The following is a 23,942-nucleotide window of genomic DNA, read 5'->3' as shown; positions in this document are numbered from 1 at the left end:
CTGCCATGTGAGTCCAGATCAATACTTCTTATCTGATCTTCCAACTCCCAGTCTTCTCTGTGTGGGGAAGGCACAACAGATGACAAACCGACAATTATTTAAAAACCAAAAAAAGTCAACAAATGAATATAGAAGCTATAAAATTAGAAATACTCTTCTCTTCTTCCATTTTCTCAATTCCCCCATCATCACGGCCCTGCAGCACAGGACAGGGTCTATAATCCTGACATATGCTAGAGTAAACTTGTAAAAAATATTAAGCAGAGCATATCACTGCCTTACTTAAAAGTCTTTAGGGCTGTAAGGTTTCAAACATGCTCAGAATCCAGCCCACTTCCTTACCATGAGCTAGAAAATCCTGCATGACATGACCACAGTCTGGCATATTCTGACTTCATTTCGTGCCATCTTCATCCTCACTCACTGTGTTTCGTAGCCTTTTTGAGTTTCGAGAACATTCTAAACTCTTTCCTGCTGCAGGAACTTGGCAGTTGCTGGTAACCTCTATCTGAAAGTTGTTTCCTAGGCTTTGTGTGCCTCTGGCTTCTTGTTTCTTACATATCAGCTTAACAATTATTTTTTTAATGCTTATTTATTTTGAGAGAGAGAGAGAAAGCGAGAGCATGAGCCTGTGCCTGCATGAGTTGGGGAGGGGCAGAGGGAGAGGGAGAGAGAGAATCCCAAGCAGGTTCCACACTGTCAGCGCAGAGCCCGACACAAGGCTCCATCTCACAAACCATGAGATCATGACCTGAACTGAAATCAGGAGTCAGACGTTTAACCTACTGGAACGCCCAGGTGCCTCAACAATTATTTCTTTAAAGAACACTTCTCTGATCACCCTCTCTAACCACAACTCCCTCCTCACCACTGTCCATGCCATGTATAACGTCAAGTTGTTTATTTTATAATATTATACTGATGTTTGGTTATCTCGTCTTTGTTAGTTTGTTGTTTACGGGGTCTTCTCTGCTTGAATGTCAGCTCCAGGAGGTCTGGCCATCACTTGCCTCCTCACCATTATAGCTCCTTGCTTATAATAGGTGCTTGATAAGTATTTTTTAGATGAATGAATTATTTAGACAATGCCTTTTCACCTGATTTTTTTCAGCTTTATTGAAATATAATTGGCATAAATAGCACTGTAAATGTGAGATACATAGCATGATGACTTGATATAGGTATATATTGTGAAATGATTACCACAGTAAGGTCAGTTAGCACACCCATCACCTCACATAATGCTATTTGTGTGTGTGTGTATGTGTGTGTGTGTGTGTGTACTGAGAACATTTAAGATTTGCTCTCTTAGCAACTTTCAAGCATATAATACAGTACTGGTAACTATACTCACCATGCTGTACATCACCTCCCCAGAACTCATTCGTCTTACTACTGGAAGTCTCTACCCTGTGACCAACATCTCTCCGTCTCCCCTACCTCCCACCTCCTGGAAACCACTATCCTACTCTATGAGTTCATTATTCTTTTCAACTTCAAGGCACAACTCCTAAGACATGACAGCCTAGTGAAAGTTAACTTATCACTATGGAACAAACTCAGGGAGAAGGGGGCAGAGAAAAAGATCATGTCTAGATTTATATAAAAGGCATGTGGAGAAATGGTGTCCAAATGAATGATTTGTGGATCTTAAGTTTTAATTTGTTTTATTTTTTTAAGCTATCATTTCTTAAGAACTTACTGAGTGCCAGTCTGTGCCAACTATGTTTTAAAAATTATCTTATTTACTCATCACAATAACCCTAAAAAAGTATTATCCCTCTGTATTCAGTATTATTATTCTGGTATTACAGATAAGGTTTATGAGGGGGGGATTTGTAAGATGACAACAATTTTTATTTGGTTTTCAGTTTTGTGTTGTTTAATAGCACTCCATACAAATAGGAGAGAGAGTCTGTGGGCTCTGAAGCCACATTAGATTAGGTTTTCATTCCATGACACCATTACTATGTATGTGACCTTGAATATATTTCTTAACCTCCTTAAAAATTATCTTTTTATATAAATAATGGGAAAAACATTAGTGCCTACCCGGAGTTGTGGTGATCATTAATTTAGATTAGATGATGTTGGAAATGATTGTAACACAGTGTCTGGCACATAGAAAATGCTCTGAAAATAGTAGCTGTTATGATCATCCCCAATTTTGTAGCATTTAGGAGTACTGCATATAAAAGGAAGTGTAGTGTCCTTGGTTTAAGGGAACAAGATGTCCCAGTTTAAGAATGTTATAAAACTATAGCAGAAATTTCTATACTTAAATGTCTTTGAAGAAGCCTGTGATACATGTAATGATTATATTTGTGTTAAAATGAAATGAAAAAGCTGATAAAATATCACATAAAACATACACAGTATGGCTCAAAATGCAATTTCTGAGTTTATAATGAATACATTAATAACAGTCAATGGATCAACCTCATTCGCAATCACATTTAAAGAAAAAGATTCATCCTGATTTCTGTTTTGTTTCTGAACTTGTTGTAGTGTCGTTTTGTTATTACAGTTGAAAAAGCTTTGAATTATGCTCTCTCCTCTCTTCATTCTTCCCCACCTCCTGCCACTGTCCAGGTCATAGAAAATTGCTCTTAATAATCTGAGAGCAATTTCCTAAGTCTTTGTCCAAACTTGTTTTATGGGAACTCGAGTGATGTGGCTGCTTCCTCTCTTTCGGAACCTGGCTCCATGGCCCGGTAGCTTGCTCAGTCAGCAGAGATTACCCGACACAGTGCCTTCATTTTCTCTTTCATAATACATCCTATTACTCTTAGCTAACACCTTTTGCATTATCCAAAGTAATTCACTTCTTTCCTTGATGTTTGCACCCTTCAGGTATTAGTGCACTGTTATCATGACCCCCCTTTAATTGTCACTTAGTCAGGTTTTACATATTCAGTTCTTTTCATCTTTCCCCATAAGTCCATCCCCCTAGGCCTATAATCACTTTGTTACTCTTCTTTGAGCCCTTTCCAGTTTGTCTGCCTCTTTCTGGAAATGAGGCTCCCAGAAATGACTGCATCATAACACATATATTCCCCACAGGGCTCTGTGGAGTCACAGAGCTGCTTGGTTGGAGAAATGATACCATGTTGAGCCAACCTCAAAATGAGATGGTGTTGCATTTCACTTTACATTTGCTTGTGCACATGACCGATCTCCTTGCCTAGGTTTCAAGTTCCTTGAGAGAAAGAACTATGCACAATGTCCTTTTTTGGAGTGGATAAGTAGTGTCCACCTTAGAGGCACTTTGGACTCACGTGATGATCTGTAAAAAAAAAAATGCTAATGCCTGACTCTCATCCCCAGGTATCCTGATTTAGTTAGTATGGGATGTGAGTTGTCCATCAGAATTTTTTAAGGCTCCCCAGGTGATTCTAATGCACAGCAAAATTTGAGAACCACTGCCTTAAATAACAGGTGCTTAGTAAACATTTGACAGGTGAATGAATAAATCAACATTGTATTACTTATCTTTTCCTCAACTAATATCTCAAAGTATCTCCACGAGTAATAGACTCCTGGCTTTCTGCCACTGGTATTTATCTGTGCTTTATACTTTATATAGATACTTCAAACTTTTCCAGGTCGCCACTCATGATTTTTTTTTTTTTTTTTTGGCCAGAATTTCTAGAAGCTGTAGAGAAATTGTATCACATGCTTGACATATTGGTTTTCTGACAGACTTCTTAGTTTAATGATGCTCTCTTGTTTAAGTATCTTATTCTGTATCCTTCCATGTGCTTGGGAATGAAGTAAATCAGAATTTCCCTTCCCCTTTTGGTTTCCATTCTTTCATTTTTATAGCAGTTGTCAACCCAATGAAGACCTACTTTATTTATTTATTTATTTATTTATTGAAACATTTATTTATTTTTGAGACAGAGAGAGACAGAGCATGAACAGGGGAGGGTCAGAGAGAGAGGGAGACACAGAATCTGAAACAGGCTCCGGACTCCGAGCTGTCAGCACAGAGCCCGACGTGGGGCGCGAACTCACGGACTGCGAGATCATGACCTGAGCTGAAGTTGGCCACTTAACCAACTGAGCCACGCAGGTGCCCCGAAGACCTACTTTATTTAAATGGCTACAGGCTTTTGCAGTGCTTTTTCCTGGCAGATTTTGATTCAAGAGCAGCATTTCTATCCAGATGAGATAATGTAATTCATAGTCAAGAAAATTTCAAGATACAGTTTAGCATATTTGTAAGTATCATGTCAATTCAGTAGTGGATTTTTAAAGCAGTTTTTAGTAGAGTTTTAGAGAAGTTTTAACTTTATGAAAAAATGGAACAGAAAGTACAGAATTCCCATAGATTGTGTGTGTATGTGTGTGTATGTTTCATCTGGGATTGAGGCTCAACATCATATACAGGGAAGTGTCTTTTGAATCTTTGTTTTGAGGGGCACCTGGGGGCTCAGTTGGTTAAGCATCTGACTTAGGCTCAGGTCATGATCTCATGGTTTGTGGGTTTGAGCCCTGCGTCAGGCTCCATGCTGACAGCTCAGAGCCTGGAGCCTGCTTTGGATTCCGTGTCTCCCTCGCTCTCTGCCCCTCCCCTGCTCACACTCTGTCTCTCTTTCTCTCAAAAATAAACATGAATCTGTTTTTTTGAATTTAATGTTTTAAAGTGAATGTTACATAGGGAATCATTAAACTTGCTGACAAGAATGTGAAGCTGTGTCGTGCTGGGCTTTTAATCATAATCATAAGAACAATGGGGTTTATGTTGCGTGGTTTGGAGTTTATTCTTTGCATGGACCTTCAAATGTTTTCACTTTTAGTGCAATCAGAGGGAACACAGCCAAAATCCAGCTCCCACACAGTACCACACCAAACCCACTTTCTTGAGAGGCCTTCCTTCTAGTGATGGCCAAGACACTGAAAGACAGGTCTCTAGAATGTGAGGCAGCGTGAATGTCCCCAAAGGGGCAGTTTGTTGGAATAAGCACTTGACCTTCAGTGATGATACATTGTCTTTAATGTGTAGAAATTCTTTACCTGAGGCTTGCACAAGATGGAAAGGCCCACAGGTAGTTCTCATGCATGATTTCTTTGTCTTCTGTACTCTGCTTTTACCAAACACGGACAGTCTAAAAAATCAAAGAAAACAGTATACTTATTAATTGTTTCAGCCAGTTATGTTTGAGGTTGGAGGAAGGTCCGAGCTTTAATTAACCCCAGTAATGAACAGAAAAGAGAGTAGCAAGTCCAAAGAGCTTCTTACTTAGTTGCCCATAGTATCAGATAAATGATTTTCAGAGGTTAAGTCTCCAAGTCAATTGTCCAATGACCTTCACTTTATAAAAGGGAAATAATGTAGTATGTGATAATGACTTCTTTATTAAAACCTGTGAAGCCTTATTCGGTAACATTCTTGTGCCTAAAATTCAGGTTTTCTAACATTTCTCTTAATCTGTCAGGTATATATACATGCTTTTACCAAACCACAAAAGACAGTGAAAGCACCATATGCCTGTCTCCAGACAAAGAATAACTGTTGAATCCTCCACCACTATGGTAAACTGTGGACAGTGACAAACTTTTCAAAGATGTTTACAAAGAAAACATCATAGAAACCTCTCAGAGGCCTTTAATTAATATAAAATTTGTTAATAATCAGAAGTAGACTGGTCTAAAATATTTTTGTTCAAAAATCAGCGCAGCAAAATCTCAGGTTTGGGCAACTGGGACATAGTAGTTAACTGTGTGATACAGAAAGTCAAAAATTGTTTGGGAAAGGACTTTTGGGTTGCATTTTCTAGGAACTTCTCCAGTCCTGACAAAAAGGAAGGGGAGTTGATTAAATCTTGCTTATTAACCCAGTGTGAGTAGTTTATATTCGTGGGTGTTTTTGTTTTTGTTTTTGTTCTTGTTTTAGAGAGAGAGTGTGAGTTGGGGAGAGGAGCGGCAGAATCTTAGGGAGGCTCCACACTCAGCACAGAGCCTGATGCAGGGCTTGATCTCAAGATCCTGGGATCATGTCATGAGCCAAAATCAAGAGTCGGATGCTCAACCAACTGAACCACCCAGGAGCCCCTAGATATATATTTTTTAAGTTTTTATTTAAATTTCAGTTAGTTAACATTCAGTGTAATATTAGTTTCACGTGTACAGTTCAGTGATTCATCACTTACAGACAGCACTTGGTGCTCATCATGACAAGTGCCGTCCTTAATCCCCATCACCTATTCCCCGCCCCCCACCCCCTTCTCGAGTAACTTCCCCTCAGTTTGTTCTCTATAATTAAGGGTCTGTTTCTTTGCTTGCCTCTCTCTCTGTTTTTCCCTATGCTCCTTTGTTTTGTTTCTTAAATTCCACATATATTTGTTATCTTTTAAGGGGTGGTGTAGGGACTGCCTGCTTTGGCTGGGGAATGCCTACTAAAATGTAAATCCCTAGGCCTGACTCTAAACCCATTGTAGCAGGATCTCTTGGGTGGGGCCAGAAAGCTGAATTTTTAACTGGATCCCTAGGAGATTCTTCCGTACCCTGGAATAAAGTATTTGCAGAGTACTGACTAGGATGGGTCAGAAAGTGTTGAGCATTTTATGCTCTCATTTTGCTTTGCTAATCATAAATTGAAACAGAAAATGTAAGCTAGAACTATAGAAATTCAGGCGGTGAGTGCTCCTATGCTAACAATTTATCTTTAAATAAGTGGATACAGAAAGATCTCAAATTCTTTGCTTTAATATTTTAGCTCTTGAGCTAGCATGGATCCCAGACAGTGAAAAAGAAACATGAACTAAAGGAAAGTAATCTGAATATAATCAATTCTCTAATCGGAAAATAGAGTGGGATTAAGATCAGGTGAACTTTGTAGTGAAAGTTGTATCATAATTGTAGTTTACTATATATACTTATGCTTAAACTAACAATCCAGTTCTGTCATTTTAGTTTCAGTTATTCTTAATTTATCTTGCCTACTCTCTTTTTTAAAGATCTGGTTCAAAAGCGTCTCAAATATTGTTAGGAAAAGATACTGCAATCAAGTGTACTTAACTGACTTTTATTTTTCAGAGTTCCAGTTCCTAGAGGGGTCAGAACAAGAAAGTAGCACTCCTGTAGAATTTGCTTGAACAAGATCTATTCTTGCCCTACTGTCTTATACATTACAGTAAAAATACAAATAAAGCAGACAAAATTATAGAGGGTTATTTATTCTCACTGAAGAAACAAAAAGGTTCCAAACAACTCAAATGTATCAATTATCAGAGGCTATATACTCATTTCAAACATCCTGCATTGATTGAAACAGTTCTGGAATTTCAAGTTTTTATGTTTTTATTTTTGTTTTTTTGCTAAGACCAAACTATATTCTTTTGAACATCCTACGGATGGCAAAATTTCATAATTTGAGAGTGGCTTTGATTTGGGGGAATGATATGGTCATCTGTTTGGCCACTTCTTTTTTTTTTAACTGATCAGAGCTAAGTTGAAACTGTAATTGTATTGAAATTGATTTTCCTCTGTGATTCCTAAATGGGCTCCAAAGGTAATTCCAAGAGCAAAATTCTACTAATATTTTGAGCAGAAACAGTATTACTACAATTGACAAGGAATTTGTTGTGATATAGGTGAAATAATTTTGGGCTTGGGGTTGTTAAAAAACAAAATTTCAACTGAGTAAATTAAAAAATCTAATTGGTTTTATTCAGTGATTCATGAATTGGGCAGCATCCCATCTAGCAAATAGGAGCTCCGGTGGTTGTACAAAATGGAAGTCTTCTATGGGCAGATGGGGGAAGAGATAAGGAAGGAGTGGGTTACTGTATCTTCCTTTGGGGATGGAAGAGTCTATGGGGCAGATTACCTCACTGGTGTGGACCAGAAAATGCCAAAATGACTGGTTAATATTACATTCCTGGAGAAGTTTGAAACTATAATTAGGTAGATATTAAGCCTTGGTTTGATGATGTGGACTTAGCACAAGTGACTCCATTTTGGATTTGTTGTTTCTTTTTAACAAAATGTAAGAACCTATTTTAAGTCATAGCTCTGCAACTATTGTTTGTGAAACCTTAAGCAACTTGCTTGCTTGAAGTTTCATTTTTTCATCTTTAAAATGATGATTAAATCAACTTACCACACAGGATTACAGTAACAAATAATATGTGAGAAATGCTTTATAAATATGTTGTGGATAAGCATACCTATTTCTGAGTGGTTTTAAAGAATTCTGTTTGTATGAATAAGTTTTATTTTTAACAGAGGTTCATATTTTGGTGGTATTACTTATTAGTAATTATGTTTATTTAAATAAATATTATTCTTTACAGTAAATTTCCAAAAATTTGCCTTTGTCAGGATATTGGTCTTTTCTAGAAGACACTGAAAAGTAATAAAACCATATTTTAAAATATAGAATCCTCACTCATACTTTTTTTACACAAGTAAATTCAAATCACTGACATTTTAATACTCAAGAGTTTGAGGAGCCAATGCTTATAATATAGGAATTGAGAAAATATTTAAATGAGAAATATGAATATTTTTGATGAAAATACTGGCCATATTTATCCTTTTATTCTAACTTGGAAAATAACTAATAAGGCAAATTGTAATGACCTTAACTTTTATTATTTATCATTCATTTTTGAAAAATGCTTTCCATGTGTAATGGAAAAGTGACATTATTAGTAATTATAATCAATCAAAAATCTTTAAGACATTTTAATTTTCTTTTCCAATACACTTTTAAAAAAATAAGTGGGGTAAAGTTGAAATGACTGATTAATTTGGCTTTTTGCTTCTTCTTTCTTTCCCCATCACATTAAAGTTTTCAAATCCAGTGAATAGAAAGAGGGAGGCCATGAGATTTATTTTCTCCCCAAGTAAAAGGCTTAGCCGTGAATAATTTCAGATGCCACTTTGTGATATCAAAAATATTTTAAGTGTTAAATATAATTTTGAAAGCCTTAGTTGTTTCTCTTAATTTTTCCATATTTAATTTTGATATTAAATGTCAGGTCAGACTTTTGTGTGAGAGGTCAAATTACAAGGTTAATCTCTTAACCTCCATCAATAAGGGCTTTTTTAGAAGGATCCTTTGTCACCAGGCCAACAAGGGGTATATACTTGAGTAAGGTAATGACAGAAAACACATAAATAGAGTAGAGGAAGAGAATTAGGCCATAGGTAAGGATAATGTCATATAGATAACAACTCAAACTATTTCAAATTCTCACGAACACTTGTCTTCTGAAGATTAATTTTTCATTAAAAATTTTTTCAGCCTTGGCCATAAAGCCTCTCATTTTTCAGAATTTGCTTTCTTAGTCACATAGTCTCCTACACTTATCTCACAAGAACCATAGTAGAGACTCTATGTGGAATCTGTGCTTGTATTCAAAGTCAACATAGAATGTCTCCAAAATATTATTATCTTTAAAGGAAGGAAATAATCATTTTGTACCAGACATTTAAGGAGATCCATATTTTTTCTATACAATCAAACACCAGGAATGAGAAAGTAGAATTTTCTTGTTTAAGAAATCACTTCAAAAATAAGAAAATGGGCCAAAAAAGGCCTGCTATGTTAAACCTTAAAGTTTAAATTATAAAACACATTTTTAGTTCTTCTCCAGATAGAAATTTGCTATATATTTCATATTCTCATTAATTTGATTTCCTTTTTAAGATTTTTTATTTGAGAGAAGGGGTCATATTATCATATTATCTTTTTTTCCTCCTGATGCCTAGCACAGTTCCTTGATCAAAATAGACATGCTATAAATGTTTGTTCTTTATTTGAACACACATATGTGTGAAGCATTGAGAAGGCACCAGGGAAATTTCCTGTCCCCCAAACCCAACCAAACAGCATTTTCTCTCAACTCTGGGGTAAAAATGTGTTCTTATGGCTTTGTCAGACTACATTTTAGCTATCGGTTAAGAATTGTCTTCATAATAGCAGCAAATGAATGTTCATTGAGTACTTAGTGTGCGCCACTGCTATGCTAAGCCCCTCATGCATATTGTCTTCTTAATCCTCACTAATATTTGAAATATAAAGCACCCTTGATACTCCCATTATTCAGAAGGTAAAGTGAAGATCGGAATATTCTGTCCAAGGTTACTCATTGAGGTAGTCAGAGTCTGTGTTGTCTCTACAAACTTTCTCCCAACTAAGCATTGGCAGGATGTTAAGTGAGAGCCCAGGATAACAAGTGCTAAAGATACTAATCTCCACAGTTTTGTTTAAGCCACCTCCAATCTCTCCGCACCCCATCCCATCCCATCCCATCCCATCCCATCCCATCCCATCCCATCCCATCCCATCCACAAGATGGGAACTATTGGTGGAAATACTCATCCTTGCCTTGGATTTCCTGCCCTCCTGGAAGCCTCACCCTGCAGCTTCTCTCCTTCAGTTCTTTACCCTGGACTTGTGTTCCAGGATCTTTGCTTAGCTGGTTTCACGAAGGCAGCTGCACACGGTAGTGATGGCAGAGACCCCCCTGTGATTGATGCTACTCTGTGTAGTTACAGAACTCTAGAACGCTCATTTATACCAGACTGGGAGACTTTGATCTCTGTGTAGATCTACTGAGTGGACTTTCCCACTCCCTTCTTCTCTTCTGTGACTCTCCCTGCTGTTCTAAAACTCTTTTTACCTTAGCTCTTTCCGCTACTCTTTTTTCTTCTCCCTGTTTTTACTCCTATTCAAGCTTGATGCCACTACTTCTCTGAACGTTTCCTATCATGAACATGAGGCTTCTCCCACTCCCCCTGGTCTGATGGGCAATTTAATACAGCAGCAATGTTCAGGCATGGAACAGTTTAGATGGTACCCAACAGGGGGATGGTAGCACACAGCATGCGGTGCTCACCTGCATCAAACAGCTAAATTACCTGCAGTACAGCAACTGCTTTGTTTATGGAACAGCAGATATTATCTTCACTTTCCTAGCAGTCTGTGTTTGCCAGTGCCTTCCTCAGTATCTCAGAAGTAAAAATTCCCACTAGACTGAACCCTTGGAAGGGAACCCAGATTTTCAAACCTGATTTTTAAATGATTTTGTTTGACTGCTTGCACTGCACAGTTAAAACACAGACCTTTCAGGAAAATAAACTTCATGAATATTCACTTACCCCTTGCAGATTTAAATGCCTCATTGAGCTGCTATGCACTTCACTTTTAGAAAAACAAATGGAAATTGGTTGATGCATTTTATCAAGTTAGACAAGTTCCTTTTCTTTTTTTTTCTCTTCTTTCTCTTTCTCTTTCTCTTTCTCTTTCTCTTTCTCTTTCTCTTTCTCTTTCTCTTTCTCTCTCTTTCTCTTTCTTTCTTTCTCTCTCTCTTTCTCTTTCTTTCTTTCTTTCTTTCTTTCTTTCTTTCTTTCTTTCTTTCTTTCTTTCTTTCCTTCTTATCCTATGTCTCTAGTTCCCTTTATTTCTTGCTTGCTCTGGCATTCTTCCTGGAATCAGAGGCAAATTTGAAATGGTTCTAAATTTAGGTTTTCATATTTAGGAATGCCAGATACTGTATTTTTGCATAGATGAGGTAGAACAAAAGTCTCTAAAAGTCACCTGGGGAGTTAGCACTATCTCATATAAAACCTGAGCATCAGGTCCACGTCAGCAATATCTGTTACTGTCACATTGCCATGGAGATTCATCATGCCCCCACCTCCTCCAGAATTTTTACCTGGAAGGAATAGGTTAAAAAGAACACCACAAACAAGTGTGAAGGAATCAAGACATGGCTGGAAGGTGGGCACATGGAAAATTTTCTCTTTATATTGATAGCAGGAGGGTGGGGTGGGGGATTTGAGTTTACTGCATGGTTGGAAGCCTCAGGATCTTTCTATTACAGATTCTCCTGAGTTATTGCCTGGTAGGAATACTTTTCCTTCACCTTGCCCTACAATTCCTCTTGCCATTCAGTCACCCCTGGGGGAGATACCCAAGTGCTAAGGAATTGATCTTGGCAGAGATTCCCAAATCAGGTTTTAGGGAATACCTGTGACTTATGAGATGGGAACAACAATACCTCTAACACATGAGTCTTACACATTTTACTCTTGTCCATCTGTGGTCAGTCTTCCCATGAGCCTGGGTGGCTCCACTTATAACTTCAGTCAGATCATGTCTTGCACAGATGTGATTCTAAAGTTGTTCCCATATCCACAAAGGCCTTCATGCTCTGGTTCCTGGCTTTCTCTGTGATCCATTTCCTTTATTCTTCTGTATGCTCACTCAATTCCAGCTTCATGGGACTCTCAAACCTGCAAGCATGCTTCTAGCACAGTGTCTTTGCAACTGACATCAACTTGGGCTGGAACACTACATTCTCTCATTTCACTCAGGTCTAGGTCTTTGTGCAAATGACATCTCCTCAGAAAGGCTTTCTCCAGCCACTGTGTCTAAAATAAGACTCATCTGTCATTCTTTGTTCTCTTATTCCAGAGGTTTCAAACTCATTTGCCTGTTACCCACAGTAAGAAATACATTTTGTATCATGACTCCATATGATGTATACAGTTGAATGCAACAAAAATTCATAAAACAATACCTATGTTTACTATGGGAGATGCACTCCAGTATATCCTATTCCATTCCAATTTGACTCCATTTCATCCCATTGCATTCTAATTATTTCATTAAAAATAATTCTGGCTACATCCCCTCAAGTTGATCTTACTGCCAGCTGAATGCTTACAAACTACTGCTGTGTTATAAATATTGCCTTACTCTGCTTTATAACAGTTTCATAGCAGTTATATTCTGTATACTGTTTGTTATCTACCTTTTTTGCTAGACTGTATGCTCCACAAAGTACACAAAGAATGCAGACTTTAGCAGGTTTTATCACTGTTGTATGCATAGTGCTGAGGAGAATACAACAGGCACCCAGTAACTGTTTGTTGAATGACTGAGTGCATGTGTTAAGTGTTTCTTGGAAAAAAAAAGGTATTGTTTTCAAATAACGTGGGGAAATTCTGTCTATTCTGCATCCTTCCTGAAGATTCATAATACCCAGTAGAATATTCAAAGCTCCAAGATGTTCTCTAGTAAAGAAACTGTTTGCTTTTGTTAACCCCAGGATTCAGAAACTTAATGGATTCCCTCAAGCTCTTCTGTATAATACATGTTTAATGCATCATGGGACATCAGTGACACTCAGGTCACAGTTCACACAAAAAAATCTAAGCAAATATGCTAGTAACTGATATTGAGCACAAGCTACATTGGGGTCCTGGAGTCATCACTTTCTCTCCCAAATGGAGGCATTAATAATTTAGTTACTAGAAGTTGGAAACACCTAAGGATCCTGAGGAAAGGTCTAAGTTTGAACTTCAGGAATAGGGCACTTGGGTGAGTTGGAATAGCAGTGGCTATATTCCAATCTGGAGGAGATGTTTAGGTAATTTTACAACTGGGACGGTTTTGTCAATACCTTTGAACACGAAGCCTGAGTAAATAATTACTCCGCTTTATTTCTAATCTTTTAGTTATAGATCCATAGTTGGGGGTAATGATCCTCAGTGACATGGCCAACAGATCAGGTGAGGGAGCAGAAGACCAACATCACTTCTTTCTTCTCTTGGTCTAGAGGATATCAGCAGAGAGAAGCTCCTTGAGTAGCAGGAGGAAGAGGCAGGGAGCCATGAGAGGCTGCTTTGGCTACTGTTGTTCATACCATTTGTTTTTTAAGAGGGGACATTTACATGGGTTGAATCTTTGGGTGATGAGAAATTGGCTCCTAAATACATGTTAAATCACTAAGGTAAGAGGCCCCTAAATTCAGTACTTTAGTTCTGGAAACAGCATCTCAACTTTTATGATTGTGATTTTTAATTCTTTCTTAATCAGTCCTTGGTTCTACTTCCTTCCTTTCCCTCCTCAAAGATGTAAGCCAAGCAGCAGAGTTGTTTGTCTGCTGTTACTCTTTGCCCAGTTCTGTGGGCCATGAGATAGCTCTACACATCTTTCTGTCATGTGAGCCTGATGGGACACCGATTTTATTTGCTGTGTTTCTGCAACTGCATGTTACTATAAGAGCATGATCTCCTGATTATGCTCATTTCTAAGAGGGAGATTTGGGCAGCATCATAACGCTTTAGATTGTAGTTTTAAGGCAGAAAAATGTTTCAACACTCTTGCTAAACGGTTCATCAGTTATTAAGAAAGATGATTACTATGAATGTCCTCAAGTCATGACTTACTGCCTTCATTCACTTCATCTAATGTGAAATGAAAGGCACAGGGAAGCACAACTATAGGCAGAACGTTCCTTCAAAGGTGACACACTTAATATTAAAAATGTGGGATGCACATTGTCTTTATGGATGGGAATATTAGTCCTGTGGTGACCCTAGTGTCTGAGGATGTCTAAAGGAGTGCTGGACGATTAATGCCTCAAACAAACCTAGAGAAAAAGAACAATATGCAAGAAAAGTTGCAAACACTTGGAGCCTTCCTCAGTGGAACAATGTCACGTGAGTCTCTAATGGAAAGTGCCTCAAAGGCATCCAGGACCCAGCAGGAATTCCTACTACCATCAAGCTCAAAGATTAACAGCATGTGTGCATCAGTAAGACGGACAGCCAGAGTAAAAATGTAATTCTGGTACTGTGCTACATCCTCTGGTGACTATCTCTGTGGTTTTCTCTTTGCTGAGAGCCCCTTCGTTGAAAGGCACAGAGTTCTTCAAAGACCCTTGCTTTTCCAGCACCTCGTGAAACTAGCCTTTGATATGACATTATTCTGAGCTTACTCTCATTTTGCCACTTGTTGGCTGTGCAGCTTTTAAAGAGTTACTTAACCTTTCTCTGCTATTGTCCCTATATTCCTGAAATGAAAATAATGATTTCCAAGTACCAGGCTTGCTGTGGTCACTAAATCCCCAAACGGCAAGCCTTTGAGCTTAACGTTTTATGTTCAAATCCCAGCTTAGGTGCTTGTCAACTGTGTATGATGTTGGCTGTCAGTCTCCAACACTCTCATCATATGCATGTCATGGGGTTGTTGTGAGGATAAAATAGAATATTTCATGGATAGTTCTTAGCCCGGCAACTTTTCCAGAGAAGGCCCTCCATAAATATCAGCCATTATTAACACAAAGAATATTAAAGTGCTTGGTTCATAACAGGTGTAGCATAAATTTTAGTTCTCCCATCTGTAACATATTCCTGTTCAGGGCTTTACTTATTTCATTATTGCTGGCTAATGAAAACTTCTCTGACTAGGGATGTTCTTATGGATGTTAATTTTGCAATTTTCCCCTCAAAACTTTGTGAATCTTATTCTGTGGGAGACTCATAAGTCAGAGTCATTTTGGGATAAGGGACTCTTTGTCTCAGATATCCTTGCAAGAAAGAGAGGATGGGCCATGGCGATTTTATCAGCAGTAAAAGATAATTGTCACAAAGATTTGGGAGGTGTGACAGGAAGGAGCACAGACTGTGGGATCAGTTGAGAGGGGTTGAATCCCAGTCCAAACACCCCTTTCCAGCTGTATCAGCCTTAGGCTAGTTTAGCTGCTGCTGTTGCTGCTGCTTCTTTCTTTCTTTCTTTCTTTCTTTCTTTCTTTCTTTCTTTCTTTCTTTCTTTCTTTTCTTTCTTCTTCTTCTTCTTCTTCTTCTTCTTCCTTCTTCCTTCTATCTTCTTTCTTCCTTCTTTTCCTTCTTGTCTTCCTCTTCATCTTTTTTTAAAAACTGTTGGAGCTTCCTGGAGAACTATAGAGAAGATAATGCCTGTATGAAAGACTGATCAAATGAAATCACTGATGTGAAAAGTGCCTGTGTTTTGCAAACTATAAAGTCCCATACAAAGTCATTTGAAGACATAAAAATCAGGGAATTATTTCTATTACTTTAAGTTCCCAGAATAGAATGATTTTGGAAATAAAAGAGGAAATCGACAACATTGGTTTAATGCACGTTTTGGTAGCACAGCAAATGTTTTGCTTGTTTAAAAGTTTTCCCCAGAAAATAAGAGCAAGGATCAGAAGAAATTAGAATTCAAATTTGGTTATGTCTAAAATTGCTTCTTTACTTAAAAATAAAATACATATTATAATACATTGCATTTTAAAGACAGATCATGGGCAGGTATATGGAATTTAGTGCAATTCCAACATTCCAGTTAGATCATAACATAAAACTTGAGGTGCACAGAACCAGATGGTGAGGAATGACATTTGGCATGGATTATTCCCTGTTCTGTGATTATATCATGATTATGGAAAAACATAGCTAAATACACCTCTCTGCTTAATATTTCATTCCTTAGGTTGAAGGTATATAGAATTCATTGTTAATACATGGGCTTTGGAAGTCAGGTAGACATTTTCACACATGCCAGGTATTGTCAGGATTCCATCTCCTGGGTACACAGTAAGATTCCAATTCCTGCTTCCTTTGCATTTGCACATGTGACTCCTTCTGGCCAATGAGATGTGAGCAGAAGAGATTCTGTTACTTCTGGGCTATAGCATTTGAATTGCTGCCTAAGACCCTCAGATCTCCATTTTCTTTCATGTAAAGTGACGGGCAACATCGGAAATTTTGGTTGCTCTGTTAGCTGGGACCCTGAGTGATCAAGAAAAGCAGAGCCCTCCTGCTGAGGTGCAATGCACATCTAATGTAAGGGCAAAGACATCTCTGTAATTTTAAGCTACTGGGAATTGGGAAGTCATAACCTTGCCTAGCCTGACAGAGAGACAGACAAATCCATGTTTTGATCTTACCTCTAACACATACTGTGTGCCTCTGGATATATAACTTAACCTTTCTAAGGCTCCATTTCCTTATCTGTATTATCATCTCATTGGGAGATTCTAGTAATGCTAAATTCATAGGGTTGTTTTGAGAATTAAATAGAGCAGTGTAGATAAAGTACTTAGGATAGAAGCTGGCATATGGCAGGCATTAACAAATGTATTTATTGTTATTACTATTTTATTAGAGTCCTAAGATCTTAGTATTTGAATGCAATTTAGATGCCATCTACTCCGACATGCTTTCTTTTTCATCACCTGCAGAGGGTTACAGTTAGGGTCCTTGACTACTAAAGGAAGGTTCTTAATATGTATTACATGGCTGCCTCTGAAATTGCATGATAAACTTGTGCAAACAGGGTTCCTGGCTTCCATCAGCTTCTCAGTGGAGCTCACAGCTAACTGAATGTTGAACATTGCCTCTATAATGTCTCAGCTGATTCTAAAGTTTTGTAATTCTGAATGCCTTGCTTAAGTCAAGATTTGTCCATGTGATCCTTCTGGTATCCCTAATTATAAAAGGAAAAAAAATAAGTGAATCTGGCCTGACCTATTGCACATTGCCCATTCCCTTTCCTAATGGCCCTGGATGTAAGTTTTCTGGGTCAGGAGGCAACTTTCCCCTAGAGAGCAGCTGTATGACTACTGCACTGTAGAGCATTGCCTCATAGGCATCTTCCAGCATGGGCTCCTGTGAGGCAGTCAGGATTACAGCATGCTGGGAGAACTGGGGCAACAGTATCTGGTAATAAACAGGAAGCAGAACCTGACCCTCTTAGAAGAGGTGGCATTAGGGAGGGGTAGACAATTATGAGACATATCCCAGTGGTGGCTGCATAACTGTGATTCATTTCTGGACTGGGATATAATTCAAGATGGGAAGTAAGAAGTGGTTATGGAGAAGTGTGCTCAACAATGATGTAGGAGTAGTCAAGGCTGGGAGGACGAATGGTCCAACCACTTCAGGGAATTGGGGCTGGAAGGAAAGAAGGTGCAGTAACTAGATAAGGTTTGTGATAGATTCCCTCCAAAATGACAACAGGCAAACGGACTAAAGACTTAGTCCTGTTGGTTTTAGGGGGTGGGGCGGGTAGAATGGTCTTTATGTTGCTGGATGAAGATTACCTGTATTTGGAGAGAGCTAGTGCTGGAGCAGAGCTGGATACCATCATGTTTAAGCATTCTCTTAGTTAGACTTGTCACCTTCTTATTCCAAAAATATTTTCTAAACATGAATTAGATGCCAAGCACTATGTTAGTTGCTTTGGATCCAGAGGAGTGAACAGCGATTACCCGTGTTATCAAGAAGTCACATTCTAGTTGGGGAATACAAACAAACTTATAGGGCAGATAATGGGATTAAATAATTCTATTTTCTGACTGTCATCAGATAACATTACCTGATTTGCTCCCAGATAGGAGTGTTCCCTATTCCCTTGTCCCCCACGCTGCAGGATAGCTGTTAACATATTTTCATAAGGATGTTTTTGCAAGTATGGGACTTCCTTTATTCTTCCCTGTCTAAGCCACTCTATTTATAAGCTCCTGTTCCCATCACTCCCAACCTTTTAAAAAAAAATAATTTCTAAACTCACTAAAGAAAACCAGAAAAAAAAACAACAACACTGTTTTCTTTAGATGTCTCCACCTTCATTCACTTCCACTTGAAAACATAAGTGATTATGTTGCCACGATTTTTCTCTTTTTTTAAGACTCTTTCACTTATCCCCCATGGGCCTTCTTTCCTTTGAGAATGTGAACCCAGGAAATTATTCTCAAGTTTTCTCTGGGCATTTTAAAATCAACACTCCTTAAAGCTAAGGCCCATACTGATTGCTGTTCACATTAAACACTCAATCAGAGTACCCTCATTCTGCCTTGTTCTTGCAGGATGCCTTATTGTTTTCCTGAGTTTTATCATATTTATGGCTTCTTAGGTAGGCTGTTCTACAAAGGAAACACTTGAGATCTAAGATACTGTACCGCTTGGCTTTATTTCACTGGCAACAGTGTCATGTATTACAAGATCAAAATATACAGCTCTAGTGACCTGCCCCAACTTCTGGTTATCTGTGTTTATAAATATCCACTTCTCTTTGACACTGTGGAACATGGCGTTTTTGAGAATACATCCATGGGACTCCAGCAGTGAATATGCAAAAGGAAAAATGAAGGACTTATTGCAATATGCATGCAATATGCACCAACTTTGGCGGTAGAAGTAAGGTAGGCAAACCGGCAGGGTCCATAGCAAGAACTATTATCGGTTCAGTAAATAGTCTCATCCAAATAATTAGTAACACATTCTCATGATCACTTCCCAAATGGCCAAGGCATTTGGTTTTCTAACACAGGATTCCGAAGGCTCTGATATATGTACTCTGTGATATATGTGCACAAATTTTCCTCTCTTCCTACCTCATCTTTGAACTTCTGTACACAGAGAATTGATCCTTTACTCTTTTTGTCTCTGTTTTTGCTGTTTGACTTACAGCTTCCTTTCATCTTTTCACCAACCTTGACACGTCTCCTCTCTCATTCTGGGATTTTAAATATCTTTGTCATGTAGTTTTGCTGGTTAGACCTACATCTTTATGCAACTTTGTGACTCTTCAACAAAAGCTCTCAGATTTATACAAAGATGGAAGTCACATCAGGTTCAGTGAAAAACCACTGGAACCTTGTGGGCCTTGAGGTTTGAAGGGACTTCGAACCTTTTGGGGATTGTGTGCGTGTGTGTGTGTGTGTGTGTGTGTGTGTGTGTGTGTGTGTGACTTGCTGAAAGGTCTCTATTTCTAAGGGGAGAAAGCTTTTCTTCAAAAAAGCTCAAAAGACTGGGACATCAAATAACTCTTACAAAACATTTTGATGAGTTAAGTGTAAATGAATCAGAAACATATGGATTGAATTTCCCTTAAAATACACATGGGTTTAAAAATTAAGGGGAAAAGTGCTTGGCAAAATTCTCTTTGGGTTTGGCCAAGTCTGATTCCTTTGAAAACTAGTTCAAGACATGATGCCAATCTCGAAATGCTTCTGGGTCCACACATCTCTGGTTCAAAGTGCTCTCTTCCTCAGAGTCCTCTATTTCCCTGCTTTGTTCACTGTTGTCATCAGGACTATCCCCTTTAGTAATCCTAATCAGAATGATACCTAAGAATAGAAAGTTCGTATGAAAATCTTCTCCGATGCAGGAACTGCTAGTGACCAGATCTTTGCAGAGTGCATTGAATGGGCACATTGTGATTCATTTACTTCCCAATTTATTGAGTATCTGTTACATACTAGGCACCTACAGAACACAAACAAATCAGGTATTATCTCCCTAGTTAGAAAACTCATAATCTGCAAGTAAACCAGACGTTCATTATGATAGGAGACGATGAGATGAATGTCGTATGGGCTGGAGTCCTGCTGGCTCTCTCTGCCTTTTTGTTCTTTTCAGGCCCTTGATGTATTGGATGATGCCCAACCGTATAGGGGAAAGCAATTTGCTTTACTTAGTCTATAGATTAAATTGCTAATGTCTTCTGGAAACATCCTGACAGATATACCTAGAAATAATATTTAGCCAGATATTTAGGCAGCCTGTGGCCTAGTCTAGTTGACACATAAAATAAACCATCATAGAGGTTGAGTTTTGTTCACTAGACAAAGTAAAGTCACTGAAGATGTTTAAGAATGTAACAAAATTCAAGTAATGTTTTATGAAAGTGAGTCAGGTGACTTTGTGAAAAATGAATCAGAAATGGGAGAGTTTGGGGATCAGGTAACCAGAAGGCACTTAGAAGCCTTGATTTATATAGCTTGATGTCTTGATTTGCCTATTTTGCATAATAGTTATTGATTTCCTGACGATAGATGACATTTTAGTTTTGTACCCCCTAATGTGGTTGTATATCTGTTTTTAGTTAAATCAAAATTGGTGATTGTATCATCAGGATTTGTAAATATTGTTGACTGCTGAGCCAAATAGTGTATCAGGATTTCATCTTTTTCTTATAAAACATTTGTTTTTCTTGGAGTTTCTAATTGGGTCAATTTTTTTTTTACTTGCATAATTTGCTAGACACACATTTTGATTATTTTCAAATGTTCATCATATCAATTGTTCTATCAAATTCCCCTTTTTACTAGGGTCTTCTCTTCCAGACTCCTTAATCTTCCATCTCCAGCCTGGACTGTTTCTCTTTTATGGCTTTACCCTGAGAATTTGGTTCTGATTCTTCTGCAATGGATTTTTGCTTTCTCTTTCTTGGATTCATACTTCCTTCTTTCCCTTTATTTCATTGCTAAAGGACATTCCTTCATAGGCTTACCAAAAAAGAGAACATGTTTGAATAATTTTCTGTTTACTTGCATTTATTCATTCTAATCTGCAATTGGCTGATGGCTTGGTTGGCCTAAACTGCTTGGTTAATAATTTCCATTTCTCTCTGGCTTTTGAAGGTGGCATTACCAATGATGGCCTTCATATTCTTGACCCTTTGTATTATATCTGAATCTTTCTTTTTTGGAAGCTTCTCAGGTATGCTCTTTTAGCCTCAGTGTGCTGATATTTCATAGTGATGGGCAATGGTATAGGTGTTTTTCATTCATTGTGCTGGGCATCCAAATAAGTCTCTTTTTAGTCTAGACATTTGCATTCCTCAATTTTGTGACATTTCTATGTAATTTTCCTGTGATAATTTTCCTCTCTTTGTTTTTTCACATTGTTTTGGAATTCATATTAATTGGATATTAGATCTCTTCCATTAATCCTTAAACTCATTTTCCCCTAGATTTTCATTGTATCTGAAATTTTGGAAAATTTTTTTCACTTCATATACTTTTTGCTTTTCAATTTTTAATGGTATTTTTTATTTTCAATGGTATTTTCAAGAGCTGTTTTTTTCTGAATTGTTCATTTCTCATAGTAGTCTCTTCTTGTGTTAGAAAAAAAGTCTCCTATCTCTGATACTATTAAAATCCTTTTGAAGTTTTTTTTTTCCTTGTCCCCTGAGTTATTTCCTCTATGTCCCCTCCTTTATTCACCGTGGTTCCTTTTTTAATGTGGGAGTCTTTTCTTAAGTGTTAGCTGATCCGTTCATATGTTAAGACTAAAACCTTTTAAATTGTGTTTAAATTGTGTATCCGTACAGTGGGATACTCCTCAGAAATAAAAAGAATAACAGTGATGAATCTTAATAGCACTATGTTAAGTGAAAGAAGTGGGTCCATGAAATTCCATTGACAGGAAATTTTTGAAAAGGCAAAACTCTAGTGACAAAAGCAGTTAAAAGTTGCCAGGATCTAGGGACTGGAGGAGAAATTTGACTGCAAAGGAATTTGAGGGAAATTTGGGGGTGATGGAAATGTTCTATATTTTTATTATGGTAGTGGTCATATTACCATATGGAACAGTCAAAACTCATAAAATTTTACACATAAAGTTGGTGAATTTCACTATATGATATCACAATAAAACTGATTTGACAAAAACTAAATTTGTGATTCTTTTTTGAGGAGGTTGGTTGACTTGGAGTCTTTGAATTGAGCTTCCCGTATGGAAAACCATCTATTTCATGGGTAGTATCCTACAAATAGCAGTATGTGGAAGTCTTCACTTCTATTGAATGTCTTTAGAACAACAAGACAATTGACTGGGGTTCTGTATATGAGCTGGGGTCCTTGCACTCCACACAACAGAGTTTAAAGTTCTTTTACCTATTTTAATTACCACTTTTCATTGTATCTGTTACATCTAAGTCCATAGTTGGTATGTTTATATTTCTAAAGTAAGCCATTTAGAAGCACATCTATCTTGAATCTTGAGATACATATCTGAATTTATATGTAATTGAGATTTTCCATGAAGGAACAAAAAAGGGAAAGAAGTGAAAACTGAATAAACTGCATCTGTCTTTTTATTTACAATTTCTATGAGCTGTGGAATTGGGGTTTGAGATAAGTTTCTCTGTTGATACTTAAGATCCATGAGATGCATAAAACGAGGCACTGGCAGTATCTAAGAAAACACTTGCCTATGTCACAGTAACCCTCCCCCCAACACACTGGGCTATTATTTTTAAAAATATTTGTAAAAATTGGAAAATATTTCAAAAATACAAAAAGCACAATATATAATACAGGAAGCACCTATGCGTCCCTTACTCAATTTTAAATTATATTATCATTTTACCATTTTCTCTTCAGAATTTTCATAAGAAATAGAAATATTTTAGATATTGTTATTCTCTCTGCCTCATTAATCTCTCCCATTTCCCTTCCAGAAAACAACTGTCCTCTTGATGATGGCACGGCATTCTTGCATATTTTGTTACTTCACAATAAATGATTAAAGATGTAAATAACATATCTGTCTTTTTTTTGAGTTTGAAAAATTTACATGAGGACAATCATACTATGAAATCTTTTGTCACTTGATTTTTTTCATTCAACTTTGTTTTTGAGTTTTATTCATAGCGATATGCAGAACTACTTTATTCATCCTAATAGTTGTAAAACATTCTATAGAAAGAATAAATCAGAGTTTACTTATTCATTTCCCTCAGAGGACCATTGGGTAAGGACCATTGGGTAAGATTACATGTAGTGCTTTAATGGACTTTCTTTGCACTTGTCTTCAGGAGCACAGATGTGGGGACTTTCATACACTAGTGTGCATTAGAACTAGCTAAGGTGGTGGTGACAACACAGATGTTCGGGCCTTACCCCCAGAGTTCCCAATTCAACAGGTGTGGGTGAATCCAAAAATTTGGATTTTTAACAAATTCCCAGTTAATATTGGTGCTGGTGTTGGGGCCACACTTTGAGAACCATTGCTCTAGGGTTGACCTGTAGGTGAAATTTTTGAACATTGGATATCTATATAGTTTCCACTTTGCTAGAGATTTCCAAACTGCTAGGGATTTCTTTTTTTTTTTTTTTTTTAATTTTTTTTCAACGTTTTTTATTTATTTTTGGGACAGAGAGAGACAGAGCATGAACGGGGGAGGGGCAGAGAGAGAGGGAGACACAGAATCAGAAACAGGCTCCAGGCTCTGAGCCATCAGCCCAGAGCCCGACGCGGGGCTCGAACTCACGGACCGCGAGATCGTGACCTGAGCTGAAGTCGGACGCTCAACCAACTGCGCCACCCAGGCGCCCCAGGGATTTCTAAACATACAGTATTTGCATCAGTATATACCTCCA

General features: G+C 37.7%; 1 long non-coding RNA gene across 1 annotated transcript in view; it reads left to right on the top strand.

Annotated features, from left to right (window-relative positions):
- The window catches only part of LOC122234997, a 156,858-nt gene extending 133,768 nt beyond the window's left edge, over nt 1-23,090 (top strand). Inside the window, exon 4 of the long non-coding RNA XR_006213034.1 lies at nt 23,021-23,090. This is a non-coding gene — a long non-coding RNA (uncharacterized LOC122234997). The remainder of the gene's footprint in view (nt 1-23,020) is intronic.
- Nucleotides 23,091-23,942: the final 852 nt, after the last annotated feature.

This window comes from Panthera tigris, chromosome F2 (genome assembly GCF_018350195.1).
Source record: "Panthera tigris isolate Pti1 chromosome F2, P.tigris_Pti1_mat1.1, whole genome shotgun sequence".
Lineage (NCBI taxonomy): Eukaryota > Metazoa > Chordata > Mammalia > Carnivora > Felidae > Panthera > Panthera tigris.
This window is presented reverse-complemented; position numbering and strand designations above follow the sequence as displayed.